The sequence below is a fragment of the Genypterus blacodes genome, unplaced genomic scaffold, assembly GCF_046128005.1.
Source record: "Genypterus blacodes isolate CSIRO-AG114 ecotype Tasmania unplaced genomic scaffold, CSIRO-AGI_Gbla_v1 ptg000044l_1, whole genome shotgun sequence".
NCBI classification, from domain to species: Eukaryota; Metazoa; Chordata; class Actinopteri; order Ophidiiformes; family Ophidiidae; genus Genypterus; species Genypterus blacodes.
In genome coordinates, this window is record NW_027466857.1 from 455878 (window position 1) to 483145 (window position 27268).

The window sequence follows — 27268 nt, forward strand, 5'->3', positions numbered from 1 at the left end:
GGCAAACAACGGTGTAAATGGACGAGCCGGAGTCGCTATTTTTGCGAAAGGAGATAAGATCCAAAATGTTAAGGAAATAGTGAAGGATGATGAGGGAAGGGTGATCGGTATTGAATTTATTTACAGGAATGTGCTTTACAAACTTTTGAATATTTATGCACCGAATGAGGACAACAAGCGTGGAATTTTCTTTGATCAACTAAAACCGCATTTGGGAGGGAACATTTGTGTAGTGGGGGATTTTAACTGTGCACTTACGAGGTTGGATATATCAAGCAACAATACATACAAAAGTGATATAAGTAGGAAATCGCTAAATGAGCTTTTTGACTATTTCAACCTGGTAGATCTGTGGAGGGTGCGCAATATGGGAGAAAGGGGCTTTTCCAGACGACAGACGGTTCTGGGGAAACTTAAACAGTCCAGGATTGACTTATGTCTATTAGCATCTGGGCTGGAAAAAAAGATTTCAAAATGCTGGTATGAGTTCACAGGGTTTAGCGATCATGCAAGGTTATGGGTGGAGCTGGGGGAGAAAGAGCACAAAGGTGGAGGGTTATGGTGTTTAAATAACAGTGTTTTGCTGGATGGAAAATATAGGGAGAAAGTTGAAAATCTACTGAAAGAAAGAAAAAGAGAACTGCAGGGTGAGGGTTGTATAAATATGGGGGAGTGGTGGGAGGAGGTGAAATTGCACATCAAAAAAGTGACAATAAACTATTGTAAAAATAAAATGGAGAAGGAAAGAAGGACTGAGTATAGTTTAAGAGACCAGATTAATAAAGAGCTGGAAAGGTCGATTGCAGAGGAAAACTTCAACAATCTAAAATATCTCATGCTGAGAAAACAATTAGATGAGCTTGAGAAGAAACGGAGCAGAGGGGCAGCTATCAGATCAAGGATGAAGGATATTTTAGAAGGGGAAAAGAATACAAGTTTCTTTTTAGGGCTTGAAAAAAGACAGCAAAAGAAAGCTCATCTGCAAAACCTGAAAAATGAAGAGGGTAAGACAATGGAGAAGACAGGGGAAATGCTGGAGGTGGCTCATAAACATTTTAAAAAACTTTTTTCAAAGATGGAGGTAAACTCTACAGACCACAGTGTTTTTGAAGGGATAGAAAAAAAATTAGGGGAAGAGGACAGAGCAGACTGTGATAAAAACATAACAGAGGAAGAATTGGAAAGAGCAATAAATGGTTTGAATAAGAACAAAAGTCCAGGGCTGGATGGGTTATCGGGGGAATTTTACATCACCTTTAAACAGGTGATAAAGCCAATTCTCCTGAGAATCTTTCAATGCATGGAGCGGGAGGGGAAAGCATCTGGGGACTTCTTCACGGGGCTAATCCGAGTGGTGTATAAGAATAAGGGTGACAAAGGGGATTTGGGGAATTATAGGCCAATTAGTCTGCTAAATACAGATTATAAAATACTGGCTAAAATCCTGGCAAACAGATTGAAGGAGGTGATAGGCACAGTGGTGAATCCCTGTCAGTGTTATGGTGTGGTAGGGAGAGACATTAGTGACATCATCTTATGTTATCCATGTCCTGGATCATCGATCCAGGACATCTTTGACAAAATGAATCAGAAGGGAGGGCTGTACATAGGGGTTGATTTAGAGAAGGCGTTTGATAGGGTGGATCATGATTTTTTGTTTAAAACACTGGGAAAGATGGGTTTCGGGGAAGGTTTCACTAAATGGATTAGGTTAATATATAGGAATGCCATCAGTAGGGTGAAAATAAACGGGAGGTTAACTGAGAGCTTCGCTCTGGAGAGGTCAATCAGGCAAGGATGCCCGCTTTCAGCTATGTTATACTCCATAGCGGCAGAACCCTTGTCTGCCCTCATTAGGAGGGACCCAGGGATTTTGGGGATTGAAATGGAAGATAAAACGGACACGAAAATCTACCAGTACGCAGATGACATAAGTATTACGGTTAGGGATGAGAGGAGTGTAGACAGGGTGCTGCAGCATGTAGAGTGCTATGAGAGGGCATCTGGGGCCAAAATCAATGGGGAAAATACCGAGCTAATGGGCTTTGGTGATGGTTTCGATTGTGTAAATAAATGGAATTTTGTAAAGAGAAATGAAATGGTGAAGGTTTTGGGTGTATACGTAGGTAAGAATCGAGATGCAGCAACAAAACAAACGTGGGGTGAAATAGAGGGAAAAATCAAAATGCGATTGGATTTCTGGTCCGGGAGGAAATTGAATCTAAGGGGTAAAGTGATAGTAACTAACGCCCTCCTCCTGTCCAAGTGTCAGTATGCGCTAAGAGTCTGTGAAATGCCGGACAGGGTAATAGGAAAGCTGAATGACATGATGAGTGCTTTCATCTGGAATAAAAAACAGCATTTGATAGCCAGGAAGGTGCTCATCAATGGGCAGAAGGAGGGCGGTTTGAAATTGGTGGACCTGAAAAGTAAAAAGCTTAGTGCACGGATTCGACTGTTAGGGAAATTTATGGGAAACGCAAAGATTTACGCGTGGCAGAAGTGCCTCGACTCTTGCCTACAGGGGTGGGATAATAGAGGAGTGTTTAATCTATGTAGGGAAACGGAGCAAAGGGAAAGAGCACAGGTTAATGCATTTACAGGGGAAATACTTGAAGCGTGGAATATTTTACTGGGGGATTTAAAGTTTAGATGTGAGACTGCGGAGCAGGTGTTACACCAACCAGTTTTCAGAAATCCGGCAATAAGGTGTCAGGGGAAGGTATTTTCAGGGAGGTACTTGGAGGAACTAGGTTTAAATCAGGTGAAGCACTTTATCCAAAGAGGTGGTGGATTTCTGCAGGAGGAAGTAATCCAGGAGGTCAGGGGAAGATTAGGGAAAGTGAGACCAATAGAGATCAAAAGACTATGCCAGAGAATTTTAGAGGGGTTACCTCGTAGCTGGGTGGCGCTGGTGAAGGGGAGGAGGGCAGAGAAGGCTCTGGAGTTGGTCAGTTTCTCCCTCATCCAAGGAGGGAAAGAGCATGACATACGATCAGTTAACTCCAAGATACTATATAGAGTGTTTTTGGGAAAGGAAAAGAAGAAAGCGGCAGCTGAGGAAGTATGGCTAAGGCAGTTCCATGGGCTTCAGAGGGAGCACATTTGGTCAGATCTAAATGTGAAGTTCATTTCATCAGAGTGCTTTGATACAAATTTCAGGCTCAGACACAATAGAATATTTGTCAATTTGGTGCTAAACCAGATAAATAGACTCAACAGCAAGGTTTGTGATATATGTGAGGTGGAAGTGGAGACATTTAGGCACTTTATTTTTGAATGTAAGGAGTTAAAAGTGTTTTTTGAGAAACTGGACCAATGCTTTCAAAAATGTAGAGTCACAATCACGGAAAAGGAAAAATGGGAGAGGTTTTTTCTATTTGGGTATAAGGAAAGGAAAGCAGGGGTGAACAAATGGCTTATCAATTACATTCTGAGTTATGCCAAACATGTCATCAGACTTCGGAGAAACTATTCACAATTCGAGGACAAAAAAGTGAACATCTGGAGATTTTTCTGTAACTTTATGAAAAGGAATGTGAGTCTGCTGTGGGATGGTGGGGACAAGACTTTCAAACAAAAGGTGCTGGAAGATAACTGTCTATTTGTGTGTGGAAATCAGGGTGGGGTGCAAATGTCAATAGGTCAAGGGTGAGGGGTGATGGGTGAAGGAAAAAAAAAGAAAAAAAAAAAAGATGTGATGAATGGTGTTATGGATTGTTGGAAATAATTTGATTTGATTTGAAATGACTTGTATTTACTTGTGTAAAATGTATTTGTAAAAATATTTATTTTTTTGATAATAAAAGAAAAAAAAAAAAACACGCCTGATCTCGTCTGATCTCGGAAGCTAAGCAGCGTCGGGCCAGGTTCGTACTTGGATGAGAGACCGCCTAGGAATACCCGGTGCCGTAAGCATTTTGGCCCTCTGAGCAGCAGGCCTCACCTGGTCCTCCTCCCTCATGTTTCACTCCCTCTGTCAACACCCAATGTCCCTCGGGAGAATAAAGTTGTATCTTATCTTATCTTATATGAAAGCATACATTCAGAAAATGAGTATGGCACATGGGCATAATATGAGATGATTGAATGCACATGAGAAGTGAAGTACACGAGCCACTGTGTGACGATGATGATGATGATGATGATGATGATGATGATGATGAAAGTGAGCGTCAGAGATGTTAGTGGTCCCTCTTTATGTTCTATGTGATGATTATCAGTTTCATTAGGTAAGACTTCATTATCCAGAAATGTGTGTTTCTGATGAAGGCATCATGTAAATTGTGATATACATGAACTTGAGTGTAGTCATGTGTACACGGTGACTTGAACTGGGTCTGTCTCACCTATAAAGAGCCTCTGTGTGGCTGCTCTCCTCGTTTACGGCCATACCACTCTGAACACGCCCGATCTCGTCTGATCTGGGAAGCTAAGCGGTGTCGGGCCAGGTTAGTACTTGGATGGGAGACCGCCTGGGAATACCCGGTGCCGTAAGCATTTTGGCCCTCTGAGCAGCAGGCCTCACCTGGTCTTCCTCCCTCATGTTTCACTCCCTCTGTCAACACGCAATTTCCCTCGGGAGAATAAAGTTGTATCTTATCTTATCTGAAATGTTAGTGTTCTTCTGATGAAGGCATCATGTAAATTGTGATATACATGAACTTGAGTGTAGTCATGTGTACACGGTGACTTGAACTGGGTCTGTCTCACCTATAAAGAGCCTCTGTGTGGCTGCTCTCATGGTTTACGGCCATACCACTCTGAACACGCCTGATCTCGTCTGATCTCGGAAGCTAAGCAGCGTCGGGCCAGGTTAGTACTTGGATGGGAGACCGCCTGGGAATACCCGGTGCCGTAAGCAATTTGGCCCTCTGAGCAGCAGGCCTCACCTGGTCCTCCTCCCTCATGTTTCACTCCCTCTGTGAACAACCAATGTCCCTCGGGAGAATAAAGTGGTATCTTATCTTATCTTATATGAAAGCATACATTCAGAAAATGAGTATTGCACATGGGCATAATATGAGATGATTGAATGCACATGGGGAGTGAAGTACAGGAGCCACTGTGTGACGATGATGATGATGATGATGATGATGATGATGAGGATAAAAGTGAGCGTCAGAGATGTAAGTGGTCCCTCTGTATGTTCTATGTGATGATTATCAGTTTCATTAGGTAAGACTTTATTATCCAGAAATGTGTGTTTCTGATGAAGGCATCATGTAAATTGTGATATACATGAACTTGAGTGTAGTCATGTGTACACGGTGACTTGAACTGGGTCTGTCTCACCTATAAAGAGCCTCTGTGTGGCTGCTCTCCTCGTTTACGGCCATACCACTCTGAACACGCCCGATCTCGTCTGATCTCGGAAGCTAATCAGCGTCGGGCCAGGTTAGTACTTGGATGGGAGACCGCCTGGGAATACCCGGTGCCGTAAGCATTTTGGCCCTCTGACCAGCAGGCCTCACCTGGTCCTCCTCCCTCATGTTTCACTCCCTCTGTGAACACGCAATTTCCCTCGGGAGAATAAAGTTGTATCTTATCTTATCTGAAATGTTAGTGTTCTTCTGATGAAGGCATCATGTAAATTGTGATATACATGAACTTGAGTGTAGTCATGTGTACACGGTGACTTGAACTGGGTCTGTCTCACCTATAAAGAGCCTCTGTGTGGCTGCTCTCATCGTTTACGGCCATACCACTCTGAACACGCCTGATCTCGTCTGATCTCCGAAGCTAAGCAGCGTCGGGCCAGGTTAGTACTTGGATGGGAGACCGCCTGGGAATACCCGGTGCCGTAAGCATTTTGGCCCTCTGAGCAGCAGGCCTCACCTGGTCCTCCTCCCTCATGTTTCACTCCCTCTGTGAACAACCAATGTCCCTCGGGAGAATAAAGTGGTATCTTATCTTATCTTATATGAAAGCATACATTCAGAAAATGAGTATTGCACATGGGCATAATATGAGAAGATTGAATGCACATGAGAAGTGAAGTACACGAGCCACTGTGTGATGATGATGATGATGATGATGATGATGATGATGAAAGTGAGGGTCAGAGATGTTAGTGGTCCCTCTTTATGTTCTATGTGATGATTATCAGTTACATTAGGTAAGACTTCATTATCCAGAAATGTGTGTTTCTGATGAAGGCATCATGTAAATTGTGATATACATGAACTTGAGTGTAGTCATGTGTACACGGTGACTTGAACTGGGTCTGTCTCACCTATAAAGAGCCTCTGTGTGGCTGCTCTCCTCGTTTAAGGCCGTACCACTCTGAACACGCACAATCTCGGATGCTAAGCAGCGTCGGGCCAGGTTAGTACTTGGATGGGAGAACGCCTGGGAATACCCGGTGCCGTAAGCATTTTGGCCCTCTGAGCAGCAGGCCTCACCTGGTCCTCCTCCCTCATGTTTCACTCCCTCTGTCAACACGCAATTTCCCTCGGGAGAATAAAGTTGTATCTTATCTTATCTGAAATGTTAGTGTTCTTCTGATGAAGGCATCATGTAAATCGTGATATACATGAACTTGAGTGTAGTCATGTGTACACGGTGACTTGAACTGGGTCTGTCTCACCTATAAAGAGCCTCTGTGTGGCTGCTCTCCTCGTTTACGGCCATAGCACTCTGAACACGCCCGATCTCGTCTGATCTCGGAAGCTAAGCAGCGTCGGGCCAGGTTAGCACTTGGATGGGAGACCGCCTGGGAATACCTGGTGCAGTAAGCATTTTGGCCCTCTGAGCAGCAGGCCTCACCTGGTCCTCCTCCCTCATGTTTCACTCCCTCTGAGAACACGCAATTTCCCTCGGGAGAATAAAGTTGTATCTTATCTTATCAGAAATGTTAGTGTTCTTCTGATGAAGGCATCATGTAAATTGTGATATACATGAACTTGAGTGTAGTCATGTGTACACGGTGACTTGAACTGGGTCTGTCTCACCTATAAAGAGCCTCTGTGTGGCTGCTCTCCTCGTTTACGGCCATACCACTCTGAACACGCCCGGTCTCGTCTGATCTCGGAAGCTAATCAGCGTCGGGCCAGGTTAGTACTTGGATGGGAGACCGCCTGGGAATACCCGGTGCCGTAAGCATTTTGGCCCTCTGAGCAGCAGGCCTCACCTGGTCCTCCTCCCTCATGTTTCACTCCCTCTGTCAACACGCAATTTCCCTCGGGAGAATAAAGTTGTATCTTATCTTATCTGAAATGTTAGTGTTCTTCTGATGAAGGCATCATGTAAATTGTGATATACATGAACTTGAGTGTAGTCATGCGTACACGGTGACTTGAACTGGGTCTGTCTCACCTATAAAGAGCCTCTGTGTGGCTGCTCTCCTCGTTTACGGCCATACCACTCTGAACACGCCTGATCTCGTCTGATCTCGGAAGCTAAGCAGCGTCGGGCCAGGTTAGTACTTGGATGGGAGACCGCCTGGGAATACCCGGTGCCGTAAGCATTTTGGCCCTCTGAGCAGCAGGCCTCACCTGGTCCTCCTCCCTCATGTTTCACTCCCTTTGTCAACAACCAATGTCCCTCGGGAGAATAAAGTTGTATCTTATCTTATCTTATATGAAAGCATACATTCAGAAAATGAGTATTGCACATGGGCATAATATGAGATGATTGAATGCACATGGGGAGTAAAGTACAGGAGCCACTGTGTGACGATGATGATGATGATGATGATGATGATGATGAGGATAAAAGTGAGCGTCAGAGATGTAAGTGGTCCCTCTGTATGTTCTATGTGATGATTATCAGTTTCATTAGGTAAGACTTTATTATCCAGAAATGTGTGTTTCTGATGAAGGCATCATGTAAATTGTGATATACATGAACTTGAGTGTAGTCATGCGTACACGGTGACTTGAACTGGGTCTGTCTCACCTATAAAGAGCCTCTGTGTGGCTGCTCTCCTCGTTTACGGCCATACCACTCTGAACACGCCCGATCTCTTCTGATCTCGGAAGCTAATCAGCGTCGGGCCAGGTTAGTACTTAGATGGGAGACCGCTTGGGAATACCCGGTGCCGTAAGCATTTTGGCCCTCTGAGCAGCAGGCCTCACCTGGTCCTCCTCCCTCATGTTACACTCCCTCTGTCAACACGCAATTTCCCTCGGGAGAATAAAGTTGTATCTTATCTTATCTTATATGAAAGCATACATTCAGAAAATGAGTATTGCACATGGGCATAATATGAGAAGATTGAATGCACATGAGAAGTGAAGTACACGAGCCACTGTGTGACGATGATGATGATGATGATGATGATGATGATGATGATGATGAAAGTGCGCAGCATCCAGGCAGAAATGCCATCAATGTGTGTAAATTTGGGGCAAATTGGGGAATATTGAAAATTTTCTAAAAATGTTGACCCGGGTCATCAATTTTTGAAACTGGAGAAAACTTTAAAAGCCAATATCTGTGACAAGGAAGGAGATAGAGAGCTAAAATTGCAGACGCAGCATCCAGGCAGAAATGCCATCAATGTGTGTAAATTTGGGGCAAATTGGGGAATATTGAAAATTTTCTAAAAATGTGGTCATCGATTTTTGAAACTGGAGATACTTGAAAAGCCCATATCTGTGACAAGGAAGGAGATAGAGAGCTAAAATTTCAGACGCAGCATCCATGCAGAAATGCCATCAATGTGTGTAAATTGGGGCAAATTGGGGAATATTGAAAATTTTGGAAAAAAGTTGACACCCGGGTCATCGATTTTTGAAACTGGAGAAAACTTTAAAAGCCCATATCTGTGACAAGGAAGGAGATAGAGAGCTAAAATTTCAGACGCAGCATCCAGACAGAAATGCCATCAATTTGTGTAAATTTGGGGCAAATTGGGGAATATTGAAAATTTTCTAAAAATGTTGACCCGCGGGTCATCGATTCTTGAAACTAGAGAAAACTTGAAAAGCCCATATCTGTGAAAAGGAAGGAGATAGAGGCTTCTGTGTTCTTCTGATGAAGGCATCATGTAAATTGTGATATACATGAACTTGAGTGTAGTCATGTGTACACGGTGACTTGAACTGGGTCTGTCTCACCTATAAAGAGCCTCTGTGTGGCTGCGCTCCTCGTTTACGGCCATACCACTCTGAACACGGAAGTAAGAGGAGGTGTGTGTGAGCTCCAGGCGTGCGTGTATTTTGACTGATCCTGTGCGGCAATTTTGATTTTGAGTTTAAACTGTGGCGTTTCTTTAAGCCCAGATTTTTCGTTTCTTTGATAGCTCGGTTTTTGGAGCCACCCCCAGCAGTTTTGACTGTTTGGGGGACACTTTCAGTTATTTGTTTGTTTGGTTTGTGTTTTCCTGATGGAAAATAGTTTATACTGTGCTCCAAGTATGGTGAGAACCAGAGGAAAGGGAGCCAGAGTCGCTGCACCGGGCCCGGACCGGACGGCCGAGGCAAACGAGCCGATGGTGAAAGACGATCGGGCGTACAGGACCGTGGACGGTCAGAATATGACGGGAGAAATAGAGGACACACGTGCGGTGACAGCTCCTGACGTAGCCGAAAATGCGGAAGGAGGAAGAGGGCAGGAGAGAGAAATCATCAGAGAGGAAGAGATACGGATTATTAAGGATAAAGCTGAAGAGTTTCAGCAAAATTTAACGCTCGCGCTGGAGCTGATTGGAGAAGATAAAGTGACCGCAATGGAGCTGATCCAGGCAATACAAGACACTTGTGGGAAAATCATCGCCTGCCGGTACACGGGCAGAAATAAATATGAGATCACAATGAATCACCCGAAGGGGAAAGAAAGACTATTGGACGGCATAAAAATTGGACAGACCGCGATCATGTCCAAGGAGTTATGTAATGATGAGCTGGTGGTCTCGTTTCTGGGGCTGCCGGCGTATATCACGGACAGCGTCATTCTGGGCAAGCTGAACAGCTGGGGAGTGAGTGCAGTATCCCCGATCATCAGGAGAATGTGGCCGGGAACTAGAATTGCTGACGGAACAAGATACGTGAAAGTTAAATTCACGGAGACGGTCCAATCACTTCCATATTCGACCAAGTTTGAGACGGCTTTTGGAGCAGAGTTCTTCAGAGTTTTGCACGACAAACAGGTGAAAGTGTGCAGACAGTGCATACAGACTGGTCATATCCTGAGGGACTGTCCAGATTTCCTTTGTAGAAAATGTGGAGAGCAGGGGCACTATGCAAGGGAGTGCATGGGCAGAGGGAACAAATGCCAGAGCTGCAAAAAGGAGAGCAGCAGATGTGTTTGTGAGGACGTTGATCATGCTCCAGGGACGGGAGGAAAGCAACGTGAGGAGCAGGAAGAATCGAGAGAGAATATCTCTGAGAGGGAGGAGACCGAGAAGGATCGTGCGGAGGGGGAAGCGGAGAAAGGAAGAGACATACTGGAGTCGGACGGAGAGCAAGGAATGGAGGTGAGAGGATCGACAGCTGAGGTGCCGGGACATGGAGACGCAGCAGAGGGGCAGAGTGTGGATACATCGGAGAGAAAGGAGAGGAAGGTGAAAATTGTTCAACTTCAGCGGCCCCCAGAATCAGACTCAGAGATATGCTTGACGGGGTCTCAAGAGTCGGGGAACTCGGAGTCTGATATGGACCTCGGAAACAGCCAGGAGCTGGGGAAGAGAAGACTGCAATGGATGCTGAAGACAAGGGGATCAAAAAGAGGAAAAAGTAAGACGTGAACTGTAGCATAAAGATGATGGGCCTGATTTATCTCTATGTATTTACAATGTTAAAAATACTATCGCAAAACACAAACGGCTTAAGATGTATTAACAAGATGAGAGATGTTTTAAGGGTGGATACTTTTGACATCCTCTGTGTACAAGAGACTAGGTGGACAAGGGAGTGGAGAAGCTATCTGAGGGATACATGGGCTGGAAAAGTGTGGGCAAACAACGGTGTAAATGGACGAGCCGGAGTCGCTATTTTTGCGAAAGGAGATAAGATCCAAAATGTTAAGGAAATAGTGAAGGATGATGAGGGAAGGGTGATCGGTATTGAATTTATTTACAGGAATGTGCTTTACAAACTTTTGAATATTTATGCATCGAATGAGGACAACAAGCGTGGAATTTTCTTTGATCAACTAAAACCGCATTTGGGAGGGAACATTTGTGTAGTGGGGGATTTTAACTGTGCACTTACGAGGTTGGATATATCAAGCAACAATACATACAAAAGTGATATAAGTAGGAAATCGCTAAATGAGCTTTTTGACTATTTCAACCTGGTAGATCTGTGGAGGGTGCGCAATATGGGAGAAAGGGGCTTTTCCAGACGACAGACGGTTCTGGGGCACTTAAACAGTCCAGGATTGACTTATGTCTATTAGCATCTGGGCTGGAAAAAAAGATTTCAAAATGCTGGTATGAGTTCACAGGGTTTAGCGATCATGCAAGGTTATGGGTGGAGCTGGGGGAGAAAGAGCACAAAGGTGGAGGGTTATGGTGTTTAAATAACAGTGTTTTGCTGGATGGAAAATATAGGGAGAAAGTTGAAAATCTACTGAAAGAAAGAAAAAGAGAACTCGGGGGGGGTTGCATAAATATGGGGGAGTGGTGGGAGGAGGTGAAATTGCACATCAAAAAAGTGACAATAAACTATTGTAAAAATAAAATGGAGAAGGAAAGAAGGACTGAGTATAGTTTAAGAGACCAGATTAATAAAGAGCTGGAAAGGTCGATTGCAGAGGAAAACTTCAACAATCTAAAATATCTCATGCTGAGAAAACAATTAGATGAGCTTGAGAAGAAACGGAGCAGAGGGGCAGCTATCAGATCAAGGATGAAGGATATTTTAGAAGGGGAAAAGAATACAAGTTTCTTTTTAGGGCTTGAAAAAAGACAGCAAAAGAAAGCTCATCTGCAAAACCTGAAAAATGAAGAGGGTAAGACAATGGAGAAGACAGGGGAAATGCTGGAGGTGGCTCATAAACATTTTAAAAAACTTTTTTCAAAGATGGAGGTAAACTCTACAGACCACAGTGTTTTTGAAGGGATAGAAAAAAAATTAGGGGAAGAGGACAGAGCAGACTGTGATAAAAACATAACAGAGGAAGAATTGGAAAGAGCAATAAATGGTTTGAATAAGAACAAAAGTCCAGGGCTGGATGGGTTATCGGGGGAATTTTACATCACCTTTAAACAGGTGATAAAGCCAATTCTCCTGAGAATCTTTCAATGCATGGAGCGGGAGGGGAAAGCATCTGGGGACTTCTTCACGGGGCTAATCCGAGTGGTGTATAAGAATAAGGGTGACAAAGGGGATTTGGGGAATTATAGGCCAATTAGTCTGCTAAATACAGATTATAAAATACTGGCTAAAATCCTGGCAAACAGATTGAAGGAGGTGATAGGCACAGTGGTGAATCCCTGTCAGTGTTATGGTGTGGTAGGGAGAGACATTAGTGACATCATCTTATCGATCCAGGACATCTTTGACAAAATGAATCAGAAGGGAGGGCTGTACATAGGGGTTGATTTAGAGAAGGCGTTTGATAGGGTGGATCATGATTTTTTGTTTAAAACACTGGGAAAGATGGGTTTCGGGGAAGGTTTCACTAAATGGATTAGGTTAATATATAGGAATGCCATCAGTAGGGTGAAAATAAACGGGAGGTTAACTGAGAGCTTCGCTCTGGAGAGGTCAATCAGGCAAGGATGCCCGCTTTCAGCTATGTTATACTCCATAGCGGCAGAACCCTTGTCTGCCCTCATTAGGAGGGACCCAGGGATTTTGGGGATTGAAATGGAAGATAAAACGGACACGAAAATCTACCAGTACGCAGATGACATAAGTATTACGGTTAGGGATGAGAGGAGTGTAGACAGGGTGCTGCAGCATGTAGAGTGCTATGAGAGGGCATCTGGGGCCAAAATCAATGCGGAAAAAACCGAGCTAATGGGCTTTGGTGATGGTTTCGATTGTGTAAATAAATGGAATTTTGTAAAGAGAAATGAAATGGTGAAGGTTTTGGGTGTATACGTAGGTAAGAATCGAGATGCAGCAACAAAACAAACGTGGGGTGAAATAGAGGGAAAAATCAAAATGCGATTGGATTTCTGGTCCGGGAGGAAATTGAATCTAAGGGGTAAAGTGATAGTAACTAACGCCCTCCTCCTGTCCAAGTGTCAGTATGCGCTAAGAGTCTGTGAAATGCCGGACAGGGTAATAGGAAAGCTGAATGACATGATGAGTGCTTTCATCTGGAATAAAAAACAGCATTTGATAGCCAGGAAGGTGCTCATCAATGGGCAGAAGGAGGGCGGTTTGAAATTGGTGGACCTGAAAAGTAAAAAGCTTAGTGCACGGATTCGACTGTTAGGGAAATTTATGGGAAACGCAAAGATTTACGCGTGGCAGAAGTGCCTCGACTCTTGCCTACAGGGGTGGGATAATAGAGGAGTGTTTAATCTATGTAGGGAAACGGAGCAAAGGGAAAGAGCACAGGTTAATGCATTTACAGGGGAAATACTTGAAGCGTGGAATATTTTACTGGGGGATTTAAAGTTTAGATGTGAGACTGCGGAGCAGGTGTTACACCAACCAGTTTTCAGAAATCCGGCAATAAGGTGTCAGGGGAAGGTATTTTCAGGGAGGTACTTGGAGGAACTAGGTTTAAATCAGGTGAAGCACTTTATCCAAAGAGGTGGTGGATTTCTGCAGGAGGAAGTAATCCAGGAGGTCAGGGGAAGATTAGGGAAAGTGAGACCAATAGAGATCAAAAGACTATGCCAGAGAATTTTAGAGGGGTTACCTCGTAGCTGGGTGGCGCTGGTGAAGGGGAGGAGGGCAGAGAAGGCTCTGGAGTTGGTCAGTTTCTCCCTCATCCAAGGAGGGAAAGAGCATGACATACGATCAGTTAACTCCAAGATACTATATAGAGTGTTTTTGGGAAAGGAAAAGAAGAAAGCGGCAGCTGAGGAAGTATGGCTAAGGCAGTTCCATGGGCTTCAGAGGGAGCACATTTGGTCAGATCTAAATGTGAAGTTCATTTCATCAGAGTGCTTTGATACAAATTTCAGGCTCAGACACAATAGAATATTTGTCAATTTGGTGCTAAACCAGATAAATAGACTCAACAGCAAGGTTTGTGATATATGTGAGGTGGAAGTGGAGACATTTAGGCACTTTATTTTTGAATGTAAGGAGTTAAAAGTGTTTTTTGAGAAACTGGACCAATGCTTTCAAAAATGTAGAGTCACAATCACGAAAGGAAAAATGGGAGAGGTTTTTTCTATTTGGGTATAAGGAAAGGAAAGCAGGGGTGAACAAATGGCTTATCAATTACATTCTGAGTTATGCCAAACATGTCATCAGACTTCGGAGAAACTATTCAAATTTCGAGGACAAAAAAGTGAACATCTGGAGATTTTTCTGTAACTTTATGAAAAGGAATGTGAGTCTGCTGTGGGATGGTGGGGACAAGACTTTCAAACAAAAGGTGCTGGAAGATAACTGTCTATTTGTGTGTGGAAATCAGGGTGGGGTGCAAATGTCAATAGGTCAAGGGTGAGGGGTGATGGGTGAAGGAAAAAAAAAGAAAAAAAAAAAAGATGTGATGAATGGTGTTATGGATTGTTGGAAATAATTTGATTTGATTTGAAATGACTTGTATTTACTTGTGTAAAATGTATTTGTAAAAATATTTATTTTTTTGCTAATAAAAGAAAAAAAAAAAAACACGCCTGATCTCGTCTGATCTCGGAAGCTAAGCAGCGTCGGGCCAGGTTCGTACTTGGATGAGAGACCGCCTAGGAATACCCGGTGCCGTAAGCATTTTGGCCCTCTGAGCAGCAGGCCTCACCTGGTCCTCCTCCCTCATGTTTCACTCCCTCTGTCAACACCCAATGTCCCTCGGGAGAATAAAGTTGTATCTTATCTTATCTTATATGAAAGCATACATTCAGAAAATGAGTATGGCACATGGGCATAATATGAGATGATTGAATGCACATGAGAAGTGAAGTACACGAGCCACTGTGTGACGATGATGATGATGATGATGATGATGATGATGATGATGAAAGTGAGCGTCAGAGATGTTAGTGGTCCCTCTTTATGTTCTATGTGATGATTATCAGTTTCATTAGGTAAGACTTCATTATCCAGAAATGTGTGTTTCTGATGAAGGCATCATGTAAATTGTGATATACATGAACTTGAGTGTAGTCATGTGTACACGGTGACTTGAACTGGGTCTGTCTCACCTATAAAGAGCCTCTGTGTGGCTGCTCTCCTCGTTTACGGCCATACCACTCTGAACACGCCCGATCTCGTCTGATCTGGGAAGCTAAGCAGTGTCGGGCCAGGTTAGTACTTGGATGGGAGACCGCCTGGGAATACCCGGTGCCGTAAGCATTTTGGCCCTCTGAGCAGCAGGCCTCACCTGGTCTTCCTCCCTCATGTTTCACTCCCTCTGTCAACACGCAATTTCCCTCGGGAGAATAAAGTTGTATCTTATCTTATCTGAAATGTTAGTGTTCTTCTGATGAAGGCATCATGTAAATTGTGATATACATGAACTTGAGTGTAGTCATGTGTACACGGTGACTTGAACTGGGTCTGTCTCACCTATAAAGAGCCTCTGTGTGGCTGCTCTCCTCGTTTACGGCCATACCACTCTGAACACGCCTGATCTCTTCTGATCTCGGAAGCTAAGCAGCGTCGGGCCAGGTTAGTACTTGGATGGGAGACCGCCTGGGAATACCCGGTGCCGTAAGCATTTTGGCCCTCTGAGCAGCAGGCCTCACCTGGTCCTCCTCCCTCATGTTTCACTCCCTCTGTGAACAACCAATGTCCCTCGGGAGAATAAAGTGGTATCTTATCTTATCTTATATGAAAGCATACATTCAGAAAATGAGTATTGCACATGGGCATAATATGAGATGATTGAATGCACATGGGGAGTGAAGTACAGGAGCCACTGTGTGACGATGATGATGATGATGATGATGATGATGATGAGGATAAAAGTGAGCGTCAGAGATGTAAGTGGTCCCTCTGTATGTTCTATGTGATGATTATCAGTTTCATTAGGTAAGACTTTATTATCCAGAAATGTGTGTTTCTGATGAAGGCATCATGTAAATTGTGATATACATGAACTTGAGTGTAGTCATGTGTACACGGTGACTTGAACTGGGTCTGTCTCACCTATAAAGAGCCTCTGTGTGGCTGCTCTCCTCGTTTACGGCCATACCACTCTGAACACGCCCGATCTCGTCTGATTTCGGAAGCTAATCAGCGTCGGGCCAGGTTAGTACTTGGATGGGAGACCGCCTGGGAATACCCGGTGCCGTAAGCATTTTGGCCCTCTGACCAGCAGGCCTCACCTGGTCCTCCTCCCTCATGTTTCACTCCCTCTGTGAACACGCAATTTCCCTCGGGAGAATAAAGTTGTATCTTATCTTATCTGAAATGTTAGTGTTTTTCTGATGAAGGCATCATGTAAATTGGGATATACATGAACTTGAGTGTAGTCATGCGTACACGGTGACTTGAACTGGGTCTGTCTCACCTATAAAGAGCCTCTGTGTGGCTGCTCTCCTCGTTTACAGCCATACCACTCTGAACACGCCTGATCTCGTCTGATCTCGGAAGCTAAGCAGCGTCGGGCCAGGTTCGTACTTGGATAGGGGACCGCCTAGGAATACCAGGTGCCGTAAGCATTTTGGCCCTCTGAGCAGCAGGCCTCACCTGGTCCTCCTCCCTCATGTTTCACTCCCTCTGTCAACACCCAATGTCCCTCGGGAGAATAAAGTTGTATCTTATCTTATCTTATATGAAAGCATACATTCAGAAAATGAGTATGGCACATGGGCATAATATGAGATGATTGAATGCACATGAGAAGTGAAGTACACGAGCCACTGTGTGACGATGATGATGATGATGATGATGATGATGATGATGAAAGTGAGCGTCAGAGATGTTAGTGGTCCCTCTTTATGTTCTATGTGATGATTATCAGTTTCATTAGGTAAGACTTCATTATCCAGAAATGTGTGTTTCTGATGAAGGCATCATGTAAATTGTGATATACATGAACTTGAGTGTAGTCATGTGTACACGGTGACTTGAACTGGGTCTGTCTCACCTATAAAGAGCCTCTGTGTGGCTGCTCTCCTCGTTTACGGCCATACCACTCTGAACACGCCCGATCTCGTCTGATCTCGGAAGCTAAGCAGCGTCGGGCCAGGTTAGTACTTGGATGGGAGACCGCCTGGGAATACCCGGTGCAGTAAGCGTTTTGGCCCCCTGAGCAGCAGGCCTCACCTGGTCCTCCTCCCTCATGTTTCACTCCCTCTGTGAACACGCAATTTCCCTCGGGAGAATAAAGTTGTATCTTATCTTATCTGAAATGTTAGTGTTTTTCTGATGAAGGCATCATGTAAATTGGGATATACATGAACTTGAGTGTAGTCATGCGTACACGGTGACTTGAACTGGGTCTGTCTCACCTATAAAGAGCCTCTGTGTGGCTGCTCTCCTCGTTTACGGCCATACCACTCTGAACATGCCTGATCTCGTCTGATCTCGGAAGCTAAGCAGCGTCGGGCCAGGTTCGTACTTGGATGAGAGACCGCCTAGGAATACCAGGTGCCGTAAGCATTTTGGCCCTCTGAGCAGCAGGCCTCACCTGGTCCTCCTCCCTCATGTTTCACTCCCTCTGTCAACACCCAATGTCCCTCGGGAGAATAAAGTTGTATCTTATCTTATCTTATATGAAAGCATACATTCAGAAAATGAGTATGGCACATGGGCATAATATGAGATGATTGAATGCACATGAGAAGTGAAGTACACGAGCCACTGTGTGACGATGATGATGATGATGATGATGATGATGATGATGAAAGTGAGCGTCAGAGATGTTAGTGGTCCCTCTTTATGTTCTATGTGATGATTATCAGTTTCATTAGGTAAGACTTCATTATCCAGAAATGTGTGTTTCTGATGAAGGCATCATGTAAATTGTGATATACATGAACTTGAGTGTAGTCATGTGTACACGGTGACTTGAACTGGGTCTGTCTCACCTATAAAGAGCCTCTGTGTGGCTGCTCTCCTCGTTTACGGCCATACCACTCTGAACACGCCCGATCTCGTCTGATCTGGGAAGCTAAGCAGTGTCGGGCCAGGTTAGTACTTGGATGGGAGACCGCCTGGGAATACCCGGTGCCGTAAGCATTTTGGCCCTCTGAGCAGCAGGCCTCACCTGGTCTTCCTCCCTCATGTTTCACTCCCTCTGTCAACACGCAATTTCCCTCGGGAGAATAAAGTTGTATCTTATCTTATCTGAAATGTTAGTGTTCTTCTGATGAAGGCATCATGTAAATTGTGATATACATGAACTTGAGTGTAGTCATGTGTACACGGTGACTTGAACTGGGTCTGTCTCACCTATAAAGAGCCTCTGTGTGGCTGCTCTCATCGTTTACGGCCATACCACTCTGAACACGCCTGATCTCGTCTGATCTCGGAAGCTAAGCAGCGTCGGGCCAGGTTAGTACTTGGATGGGAGACCGCCTGGGAATACCCGGTGCCGTAAGCATTTTGGCCCTCTGAGCAGCAGGCCTCACCTGGTCCTCCTCCCTCATGTTTCACTCCCTCTGTGAACAACCAATGTCCCTCGGGAGAATAAAGTGGTATCTTATCTTATCTTATATGAAAGCATACATTCAGAAAATGAGTATTGCACATGGGCATAATATGAGATGATTGAATGCACATGAGGAGTAAAGTACAGGAGCCACTGTGTGACGATGATGATGATGATGATGATGATGATGATGAGGATAAAAGTGAGCGTCAGAGATGTAAGTGGTCCCTCTGTATGTTCTATGTGATGATTATCAGTTTCATTAGGTAAGACTTTATTATCCCGCAATGTGTGTTTCTGATGAAGGCATCATGTAAATTGTGATATACATGAACTTGAGTGTAGTCATGTGTACACGGTGACTTGAACTGGGTCTGTCTCACCTATAAAGAGCCTCTGTGTGGCTGCTCTCCTCGTTTACGGCCATACCACTCTGAACACGCCCGATCTCGTCTGATCTCGGAAGCTAATCAGCGTCGGGCCAGGTTAGTACTTGGATGGGAGACCGCCTGGGAATACCCGGTGCTGTAAGCATTTTGGCCCTCTGACCAGCAGGCCTCACCTGGTCCTCCTCCCTCATGTTTCACTCCCTCTGTGAACACGCAATTTCCCTCGGGAGAATAAAGTTGTATCTTATCTTATCTTATATGAAAGCATACATTCAGAAAATGAGTATGGCACATGGGCATAATATGAGATGATTGAATGCACATGAGAAGTGAAGTACACGAGCCACTGTGTGACGATGATGATGATGATGATGATGATGATGATGATGAAAGTGAGCGTCAGAGATGTTAGTGGTCCCTCTTTATGTTCTATGTGATGATTATCAGTTTCATTAGGTAAGACTTCATTATCCAGAAATGTGTGTTTCTGATGAAGTCATCATGTAAATTGTGATATACATGAACTTGAGTGTAGTCATGTGTACACGGTGACTTGAACTGGGTCTGTCTCACCTATAAAGAGCCTCTGTGTGGCTGCTCTCCTCGTTTAAGGCCGTACCACTCTGAACACGCACAATCTCGGATGCTAAGCAGCGTCGGGCCAGGTTAGTACTTGGATGGGAGACCGCCTGGGAATACCCGGTGCCGTAAGCATTTTGGCCCTCTGAGCAGCAGGCCTCACCTGGTCCTCCTCCCTCATGTTTCACTCCCTCTGTCAACACGCAATTTCCCTCGGGAGAATAAAGTTGTATCTTATCTTTTCTGAAATGTTAGTGTTCTTCTGATGAAGGCATCATGTAAATTGTGATATACATGAACTTGAGTGTAGTCATGTGTACACGGTGACTTGAACTGGGTCTGTCTCACCTATAAAGAGCCTCTGTGTGGCTGCTCTCATTGTTTACGGCCATACCACTCTGAACACGCCTGATCTCGTCTGATCTCGGAAGCTAAGCAGCGTCGGGCCAGGTTAGTACTTGGATGGGAGACCGCCTGGGAATACCCGGTGCCGTAAGCATTTTGGCCCTCTGAGCAGCAGGCCTCACCTGGTCCTCCTCCCTCATGTTTCACTCCCTCTGTGAACAACCAATGTCCCTCGGGAGAATAAAGTGGTATCTTATCTTATCTTATATGAAAGCATACATTCAGAAAATGAGTATTGCACATGGGCATAATATGAGATGATTGAATGCACATGGGGAGTGAAGTACAGGAGCCACTGTGTGACGATGATGATGATGATGATGATGATGATGATGAGGATAAAAGTGAGCGTCAGAGATGTAAGTGGTCCCTCTGTATGTTCTATGTGATGATTATCAGTTTCATTAGGTAAGACTTTATTATCCAGAAATGTGTGTTTCTGATGAAGGCATCATGTAAATTGTGATATACATGAACTTGAGTGTAGTCATGTGTACACGGTGACTTGAACTGGGTCTGTCTCACCTATAAAGAGCCTCTGTGTGGCTGCTCTCCTCGTTTACGGCCATACCACTCTGAACACGCCCGATCTCGTCTGATCTCGGAAGCTAATCAGCGTCGGGCCAGGTTAGTACTTGGATGGGAGACCGCCTGGGAATACCCGGTGCCGTAAGCATTTTGGCCCTCTGACCAGCAGGCCTCACCTGGTCCTCCTCCCTCATGTTTCACTCCCTCTGTGAACACGCAATTTCCCTCGGGAGAATAAAGTTGTATCTTATCTTATCTTATATGAAAGCATACATTCAGAAAATGAGTATGGCACATGGGCATAATATGAGATGATTGAATGCACATGAGAAGTGAAGTACACGAGCCACTGTGTGACGATGATGATGATGATGATGATGATGATGATGATGAAAGTGAGCGTCAGAGATGTTAGTGGTCCCTCTTTATGTTCTATGTGATGATTATCAGTTTCATTAGGTAAGACTTCATTATCCAGAAATGTGTGTTTCTGATGAAGTCATCATGTAAATTGTGATATACATGAACTTGAGTGTAGTCATGTGTACACGGTGACTTGAACTGGGTCTGTCTCACCTATAAAGAGCCTCTGTGTGGCTGCTCTCCTCGTTTAAGGCCGTACCACTCTGAACACGCACAATCTCGGATGCTAAGCAGCGTCGGGCCAGGATAGTACTTGGATGGGAGACCGCCTGGGAATACCCGGTGCCGTAAGCATTTTGGCCCTCTGAGCAGCAGGCCTCACCTGGTCCTCCTCCCTCATGTTTCACTCCCTCTGTCAACACGCAATTTCCCTCGGGAGAATAAAGTTGTATCTTATCTTTTCTGAAATGTTAGTGTTCTTCTGATGAAGGCATCATGTAAATCGTGATATACATGAACTTGAGTGTAGTCATGTGTACACGGTGACTTGAACTGGGTCTGTCTCACCTATAAAGAGCCTCTGTGTGGCTGCTCTCCTCGTTTACGGCCATACCACTCTGAACACGCCCGATCTCGTCTGATCTCGGAAGCTAAGCAGCGTCGGGCCAGGTTAGCACTTGGATGGGAGACCGCCTGGGAATACCTGGTGCAGTAAGCATTTTGGCCCTCTGAGCAGCAGGCCTCACCTGGTCCTCCTCCCTCATGTTTCACTCCCTCTGAGAACACGCAATTTCCCTCGGGAGAATAAAGTTGTATCTTATCTTATCAGAAATGTTAGTGTTCTTCTGATGAAGGCATCATGTAAATTGTGATATACATGAACTTGAGTGTAGTCATGTGTACACGGTGACTTGAACTGGGTCTGTCTCACCTATAAAGAGCCTCTGTGTGGCTGCTCTCCTCGTTTACGGCCATACCACTCTGAACACGCCCGGTCTCGTCTGATCTCGGAAGCTAATCAGCGTCGGGCCAGGTTAGTACTTGGATGGGAGACCGCCTGGGAATACCCGGTGCCGTAAGCATTTTGGCCCTCTGAGCAGCAGGCCTCACCTGGTCCTCCTCCCTCATGTTTCACTCCCTCTGTCAACACGCAATTTCCCTCGGGAGAATAAAGTTGTATCTTATCTTATCTGAAATGTTAGTGTTCTTCTGATGAAGGCATCATGTAAATTGTGATATACATGAACTTGAGTGTAGTCATGCGTACACGGTGACTTGAACTGGGTCTGTCTCACCTATAAAGAGCCTCTGTGTGGCTGCTCTCCTCGTTTACGGCCATACCACTCTGAACACGCCTGATCTCGTCTGATCTCGGAAGCTAAGCAGCGTCGGGCCAGGTTAGTACTTGGATGGGAGACCGCCTGGGAATACCCGCTGCCGTAAGCATTTTGGCCCTCTGAGCAGCAGGCCTCACCTGGTCCTCCTCCCTCATGTTTCACTCCCTTTGTCAACAACCAATGTCCCTCGGGAGAATAAAGTTGTATCTTATCTTATCTTATATGAAAGCATACATTCAGAAAATGAGTATTGCACATGGGCATAATATGAGATGATTGAATGCACATGGGGAGTAAAGTACAGGAGCCACTGTGTGACGATGATGATGATGATGATGATGATGATGATGAGGATAAAAGTGAGCGTCAGAGATGTAAGTGGTCCCTCTGTATGTTCTATGTGATGATTATCAGTTTCATTAGGTAAGACTTTATTATCCAGAAATGTGTGTTTCTGATGAAGGCATCATGTAAATTGTGATATACATGAACTTGAGTGTAGTCATGTGTACACGGTGACTTGAACTGGGTCTGTCTCACCTATAAAGAGCCTCTGTGTGGCTGCTCTCCTCGTTTACGGACATACCACTCTGAACACGCCCGATCTCGTCTGATCTCGGAAGCTAATCAGCGTCGGGCCAGGTTAGTACTTGGATGGGAGACAGCCTGGGAATACCCGGTGCAGTAAGCATTTTGGCCCTCTGAGCCGCAGGCCTCACCTGGTCCTCCTCGTTTCACTCCCTCTGTGAACACGCAATTTCCCTCGGGAGAATAAAGTTGTATCTTATCTTATCAGAAATGTTAGTGTTCTTCTGATGAAGGCATCATGTAAATTGTGATATACATGAACTTGAGTGTAGTCATGTGTACACGGTGACTTGAACTGGGTCTGTCTCACCTATAAAGAGCCTCTGTGTGGCTGCTCTCCTCGTTTACGGCCATACCACTCTGAACACGCCCGATCTCGTCTGATCTCGGAAGCTAATCAGCGTCGGGCCAGGTTAGTACTTGGATGGGAGACCGCCTGGGAATACCCGGTGCCGTAAGCATTTTGGCCCTCTGAGCAGCAGGCCTCACCTGGTCCTCCTCCCTCATGTTACACTCCCTCTGTGAACACGCAATTTCCCTCGGGAGAATAAAGTTGTATCTTATCTTATCTGAAATGTTAGTGTTTTTCTGATGAAGGCATCATGTAAATTGGGATATACATGAACTTAAGTGTAGTCATGCGTACACGGTGACTTGAACTGGGTCTGTCTCACCTATAAAGAGCCTCTGTGTGGCTGCTCTCCTCGTTTACGGCCATACCACTCTGAACACGCCCGATCTCTTCTGATCTCGGAAGCTAATCAGCGTCGGGCCAGGTTAGTACTTAGATGGGAGACCGCTTGGGAATACCCGGTGCCGTAAGCATTTTGGCCCTCTGAGCAGCAGGCCTCACCTGGTCCTCCTCCCTCATGTTACACTCCCTCTGTCAACACGCAATTTCCCTCGGGAGAATAAAGTTGTATCTTATCTTATCTTATATGAAAGCATACATTCAGAAAATGAGTATTGCACATGGGCATAATATGAGAAGATTGAATGCACATGAGAAGTGAAGTACACGAGCCACTGTGTGACGATGATGATGATGATGATGATGATGATGATGATGAAAGTGAGCGTCGGAGATGTTAGTGGTCCCTCTTTATGTTCTATGTGATGATTATCAGTTTCATTAGGTAAGACTTCATTATCCAGAAATGTGTGTTTCTGATGAAGGCATCATGTTAATTGTGATATACATGAACCTGAGTGTAGTCATGTGTACACGGTGACTTGAACTGGGTCTGTCTCACCTATAAAGAGCCTCTGTGTGGCTGCTCTCCCTGTTTACGGCCATACCACTCTGAACACGCCCGACCTCGTCTGATCTCGGAAGCTAATCAGCGTCGGGCCAGGTTAGTACTTGGATGGGAGACCGCCTGGGAATACCCGGTGCCGTAAGCATTTTGGCCCTCTGAGCAGCAAGCCTCACCTGGTCCTCCTCCCTCATGTTTCACTCCCTCTGTCAACACGCATTCCCTCGGGAGAATAAAGTTGTATCTTATCTAATCTGAAATGTTAGTGTTCTTCTGATGAAGGCATCATGTAAATTGTGATATACATGAACTTGAGTGTAGTCATGTGTACACGGTGACTTGAACTGGGTCTGTCTCACCTATAAAGAGCCTCTGTGTGGCTGCTCTCCTCGTTTACGGCCATACCACTCTGAACATGCCCGATCTCGTCTGATCTCGGAAGCTAAGCAGCGTCGGGCCAGGTTAGTACTTGAATGGGAGACCGCCTGGGAATACCCGGTGCAGTAAGCATTTTGGCCCTCTGAGCAGCAGGCCTCACCTGGTCCTCCTCCCTCATGTTTCACTCCCTCTGTCAACACGCAATTTCCATCTGGAGAATAAAGTTGTATCTTATCTTATCTGAAATGTTAGTGTTCTTCTGATGAAGGCATCATGTAAATTGTGATATACATGAACTTGAGTGTAGTCATGTGTACACGGTGACTTGAACTGGGTCTGTCTCACCTATAAAGAGCCTCTGTGTGGCTGCTCTCCTATTTTACGGCCATACCACTCTGAACACGCCCGATCTCGTCTGATCTCAGAAGCTAAGCAGCGTTGGGCCAGGTTTGTACTTGGATGGGAGACCGCCTGGGAATACCCGGTGCCGTTAGCATTTTGGCCCTCTGAGCAGCAGGCCTCACCTGGTCCTCCTCCCTCATGTTTCACTCCCTCTGTAAACACGCAATTTCCCTCGGGAGAATAAAGTTGTATCTTATCTTATCTTATATGAAAGCATACATTCAGAAAATGAGTATGCACATGGTCATAATATGAGAAGATTGAATGCACATGAGAAGTGAAGTACACGAGCCACTGTGTGACAATGATGATGATGATGAGGATGAAAGTGAGCGTCAGAGATGTTAGTGGTCCCTCTGTATGTTCTATGTGATGATTATCAGTTTCATTAGGTAAGACTTCATTATCCAGAAATGTGTGTTTCTGATGAAGGCATCATGTAAATTGTGATATACATGAACTTGAGTGTAGTCATGTGTACACGGTGACTTGTACTGGGTCTGTCTCACCTATAAAGAGCCTCTGTGTGGCTGCTCTCCTCGTTTACGGCCATACCACTCTGAACACGCCCGATCTCGTCTGATCTCGGAAGCTAAGCAGCGTCGGGCCAGGTTAGTACTTGGATGGGAGACTGCCTGGGAATACCCGGTGCCGTTAGCATTTTGGCCCTCTGAGCAGCAGGCCTCACCTGGTCCTCCTCCCTCATGTTTCACTCCCTCTGTCAACACCCAATGTCCCTCGGGAGAATAAAGTTGTTTCTTATCTTATCTTATATGAAAGCATACATTCAGAAAATGAGTATTGTACATGGTCATAATATGAGGAGATTGAATGCACATGAGAAGTGAAGTACACGAGCCTCTGTGTGACGATGATGATTATGAAAGTGAGCGTCAGAGATGTTAGTGGTCCCTCTTTATGTTCTATGTGATGATTATCAGTTTCATTGGGTTATACTTCATTATCCAGAAATGTGTGTTTCTGATGAAGGCATCATGTAACTTGTGATATACATGAACTTGAGTGTGTTCATGCGTACACAGCGTCTGATCTCAGAAGCTAAGCAGCGTCGGGCCAGGTTAGTACTTGGATGGGAGACCGCCTAGGAATACCCGGTGCCGTAAACATTTTGTCCCTCTGAGCAGCAGGCCTCACCTGGTCCTCCTCCCTCATGTTTCACTCCCTCTGTCAACACCCAATTACCCTCGGGAGAATAAAGTTGTATCTTATCTTATCTTATATGAAAGCATACATTCAGAAAATGAGTATTACACATGGGCATAATATGAGAAGATTGAATGCACATGAGAAGTGAAGTACACGAGCCACTGTGTGACAATGATGATGATGATGAGGATGAAAGTGAGCGTCAGAGATGTTAGTGGTCCCTCTGTATGTTCTATGTGATGATTATCAGTTTCATTAGGTAAGACTTCATTATCCAGAAATGTGTGTTTCTGATGAAGGCATCATGTAAATTGTGATATACATGAACTTGAGTGTAGTCATGTGTACACGGTGACTTGAACTGGGTCTGTCTCACCTATAAAGAGCCTCTGTGTGGCTGCTCTCCTCGTTTACGGCCATACCACTCTGAACACGCCTGATCTCGTCTGATCTCAGAAGCTAAGCAGCGTTGGGCCAGGTTAGTACTTGGATGGGAGACCGCCTGGGAATACCCGGTGCAGTAAGCATTTTGGCCCTCTGAGCAGCAGGCCTCACCTGGTCCTCCTCCCTCATGTTTCACTCCCTCTGTGAACACGCAATTTCCCTCGGGAGAATAAAGTTGTATCTTATCTTATCTGAAATGTTAGTGTTCTTCTGATGAAGGCATCATGTAAATTGTGATATACATGAACTTGAGTGTAGTCATGTGTACACGGTGACTTGAACTGGGTCTGTCTCACCTATAAAGAGCCTCTGTGTGGCTGCTCTCCTCGTTTACGGCCATACCACTCTGAACACGCCTGATCTCGTCTGATCTCGGAAGCTAAGCAGCGTCGGGCCAGGTTAGTACTTAGATGGGAGACCGCCTGGGAATACCCGGTGCCGTAAGCATTTTGGCCCTCTGAGCAGCAGACCTCACCTGGTCCTCCTCCCTCATGTTTCACTCCATCTGTCAACACCCAATGTCCCTCGGGAGAATAAAGTTGTATCTTATCTTATCTTATATGAAAGCATACATTCTGAAAATGAGTATTGCACATGGGCATAATATGAGATGATTGAATGCACATGAGGAGTGAAGTACACGAGCCACTGTGTGACGATGATGATGATGATGATGATGATGATGATGATGATGAAAGTGAGCATCAGAGATGTTACTGGTCCCTCTTTATGTTCTATGTGATGATTATCAGTTTCATTAGGTAAGACTTCATTATCCAGAAATGTGTGTTTCTGATTAAGGCATCATGTAAATTGT

At 45.0% G+C, this 27268-nt stretch overlaps 27 non-coding genes and 4 pseudogenes across 27 annotated transcripts; all 31 read left to right on the top strand.

The window, feature by feature from the left end:
• The first annotated feature begins 4381 nt into the window (after positions 1-4381).
• On the top strand, positions 4382-4500 carry LOC142999772 (5S ribosomal RNA). The gene has a single exon (XR_012963444.1). It is a non-coding gene; the product is annotated as a 5S ribosomal RNA (ribosomal RNA).
• A 245-nt stretch (positions 4501-4745) lies between these two features.
• On the top strand, positions 4746-4864 carry LOC142999825 (5S ribosomal RNA). Its single transcript, XR_012963496.1, has one exon. It is a non-coding gene; the product is annotated as a 5S ribosomal RNA (ribosomal RNA).
• A 463-nt stretch (positions 4865-5327) lies between these two features.
• On the top strand, positions 5328-5446 carry LOC142999988 (5S ribosomal RNA). Its single transcript, XR_012963582.1, has one exon. It is a non-coding gene; the product is annotated as a 5S ribosomal RNA (ribosomal RNA).
• Positions 5447-5691: 245 nt separating this feature from the next.
• Positions 5692-5810, top strand: LOC142999692 (5S ribosomal RNA). The gene has a single exon (XR_012963368.1). It is a non-coding gene; the product is annotated as a 5S ribosomal RNA (ribosomal RNA).
• Positions 5811-6621: 811 nt separating this feature from the next.
• On the top strand, positions 6622-6740 carry LOC142999908 (5S ribosomal RNA; annotated as a pseudogene).
• Positions 6741-6985: 245 nt separating this feature from the next.
• On the top strand, positions 6986-7104 carry LOC142999717 (5S ribosomal RNA). The gene has a single exon (XR_012963391.1). It is a non-coding gene; the product is annotated as a 5S ribosomal RNA (ribosomal RNA).
• Positions 7105-7349: 245 nt separating this feature from the next.
• Positions 7350-7468, top strand: LOC142999836 (5S ribosomal RNA). Its single transcript, XR_012963507.1, has one exon. It is a non-coding gene; the product is annotated as a 5S ribosomal RNA (ribosomal RNA).
• A 463-nt stretch (positions 7469-7931) lies between these two features.
• On the top strand, positions 7932-8050 carry LOC142999753 (5S ribosomal RNA). Its single transcript, XR_012963426.1, has one exon. It is a non-coding gene; the product is annotated as a 5S ribosomal RNA (ribosomal RNA).
• A 7202-nt stretch (positions 8051-15252) lies between these two features.
• LOC142999735 (5S ribosomal RNA) lies at positions 15253-15371 on the top strand. The gene has a single exon (XR_012963409.1). It is a non-coding gene; the product is annotated as a 5S ribosomal RNA (ribosomal RNA).
• Positions 15372-15616: 245 nt separating this feature from the next.
• On the top strand, positions 15617-15735 carry LOC142999682 (5S ribosomal RNA). The gene has a single exon (XR_012963358.1). It is a non-coding gene; the product is annotated as a 5S ribosomal RNA (ribosomal RNA).
• Positions 15736-16198: 463 nt separating this feature from the next.
• Positions 16199-16317, top strand: LOC142999759 (5S ribosomal RNA). Its single transcript, XR_012963432.1, has one exon. It is a non-coding gene; the product is annotated as a 5S ribosomal RNA (ribosomal RNA).
• Positions 16318-16562: 245 nt separating this feature from the next.
• On the top strand, positions 16563-16681 carry LOC142999915 (5S ribosomal RNA; annotated as a pseudogene).
• Positions 16682-17141: 460 nt separating this feature from the next.
• LOC142999714 (5S ribosomal RNA) lies at positions 17142-17260 on the top strand. Its single transcript, XR_012963388.1, has one exon. It is a non-coding gene; the product is annotated as a 5S ribosomal RNA (ribosomal RNA).
• Positions 17261-17505: 245 nt separating this feature from the next.
• On the top strand, positions 17506-17624 carry LOC142999898 (5S ribosomal RNA; annotated as a pseudogene).
• Positions 17625-18084: 460 nt separating this feature from the next.
• On the top strand, positions 18085-18203 carry LOC142999736 (5S ribosomal RNA). Its single transcript, XR_012963410.1, has one exon. It is a non-coding gene; the product is annotated as a 5S ribosomal RNA (ribosomal RNA).
• Positions 18204-18448: 245 nt separating this feature from the next.
• Positions 18449-18567, top strand: LOC142999847 (5S ribosomal RNA). Its single transcript, XR_012963518.1, has one exon. It is a non-coding gene; the product is annotated as a 5S ribosomal RNA (ribosomal RNA).
• Positions 18568-19030: 463 nt separating this feature from the next.
• On the top strand, positions 19031-19149 carry LOC142999678 (5S ribosomal RNA). Its single transcript, XR_012963354.1, has one exon. It is a non-coding gene; the product is annotated as a 5S ribosomal RNA (ribosomal RNA).
• An 814-nt stretch (positions 19150-19963) lies between these two features.
• LOC142999858 (5S ribosomal RNA) lies at positions 19964-20082 on the top strand. The gene has a single exon (XR_012963529.1). It is a non-coding gene; the product is annotated as a 5S ribosomal RNA (ribosomal RNA).
• A 463-nt stretch (positions 20083-20545) lies between these two features.
• Positions 20546-20664, top strand: LOC142999989 (5S ribosomal RNA). The gene has a single exon (XR_012963583.1). It is a non-coding gene; the product is annotated as a 5S ribosomal RNA (ribosomal RNA).
• Positions 20665-21478: 814 nt separating this feature from the next.
• On the top strand, positions 21479-21597 carry LOC142999832 (5S ribosomal RNA). Its single transcript, XR_012963503.1, has one exon. It is a non-coding gene; the product is annotated as a 5S ribosomal RNA (ribosomal RNA).
• A 245-nt stretch (positions 21598-21842) lies between these two features.
• Positions 21843-21961, top strand: LOC142999718 (5S ribosomal RNA). The gene has a single exon (XR_012963392.1). It is a non-coding gene; the product is annotated as a 5S ribosomal RNA (ribosomal RNA).
• Positions 21962-22206: 245 nt separating this feature from the next.
• On the top strand, positions 22207-22325 carry LOC142999807 (5S ribosomal RNA). Its single transcript, XR_012963478.1, has one exon. It is a non-coding gene; the product is annotated as a 5S ribosomal RNA (ribosomal RNA).
• Positions 22326-22788: 463 nt separating this feature from the next.
• On the top strand, positions 22789-22907 carry LOC142999939 (5S ribosomal RNA; annotated as a pseudogene).
• A 239-nt stretch (positions 22908-23146) lies between these two features.
• Positions 23147-23265, top strand: LOC142999991 (5S ribosomal RNA). Its single transcript, XR_012963585.1, has one exon. It is a non-coding gene; the product is annotated as a 5S ribosomal RNA (ribosomal RNA).
• Positions 23266-23510: 245 nt separating this feature from the next.
• On the top strand, positions 23511-23629 carry LOC142999754 (5S ribosomal RNA). The gene has a single exon (XR_012963427.1). It is a non-coding gene; the product is annotated as a 5S ribosomal RNA (ribosomal RNA).
• Positions 23630-24089: 460 nt separating this feature from the next.
• On the top strand, positions 24090-24208 carry LOC142999763 (5S ribosomal RNA). Its single transcript, XR_012963436.1, has one exon. It is a non-coding gene; the product is annotated as a 5S ribosomal RNA (ribosomal RNA).
• Positions 24209-24451: 243 nt separating this feature from the next.
• Positions 24452-24570, top strand: LOC142999794 (5S ribosomal RNA). The gene has a single exon (XR_012963465.1). It is a non-coding gene; the product is annotated as a 5S ribosomal RNA (ribosomal RNA).
• Positions 24571-24815: 245 nt separating this feature from the next.
• On the top strand, positions 24816-24934 carry LOC142999861 (5S ribosomal RNA). The gene has a single exon (XR_012963532.1). It is a non-coding gene; the product is annotated as a 5S ribosomal RNA (ribosomal RNA).
• A 447-nt stretch (positions 24935-25381) lies between these two features.
• On the top strand, positions 25382-25500 carry LOC142999726 (5S ribosomal RNA). Its single transcript, XR_012963400.1, has one exon. It is a non-coding gene; the product is annotated as a 5S ribosomal RNA (ribosomal RNA).
• A 915-nt stretch (positions 25501-26415) lies between these two features.
• On the top strand, positions 26416-26534 carry LOC142999688 (5S ribosomal RNA). Its single transcript, XR_012963364.1, has one exon. It is a non-coding gene; the product is annotated as a 5S ribosomal RNA (ribosomal RNA).
• A 245-nt stretch (positions 26535-26779) lies between these two features.
• Positions 26780-26898, top strand: LOC142999673 (5S ribosomal RNA). The gene has a single exon (XR_012963350.1). It is a non-coding gene; the product is annotated as a 5S ribosomal RNA (ribosomal RNA).
• Positions 26899-27268: the final 370 nt, after the last annotated feature.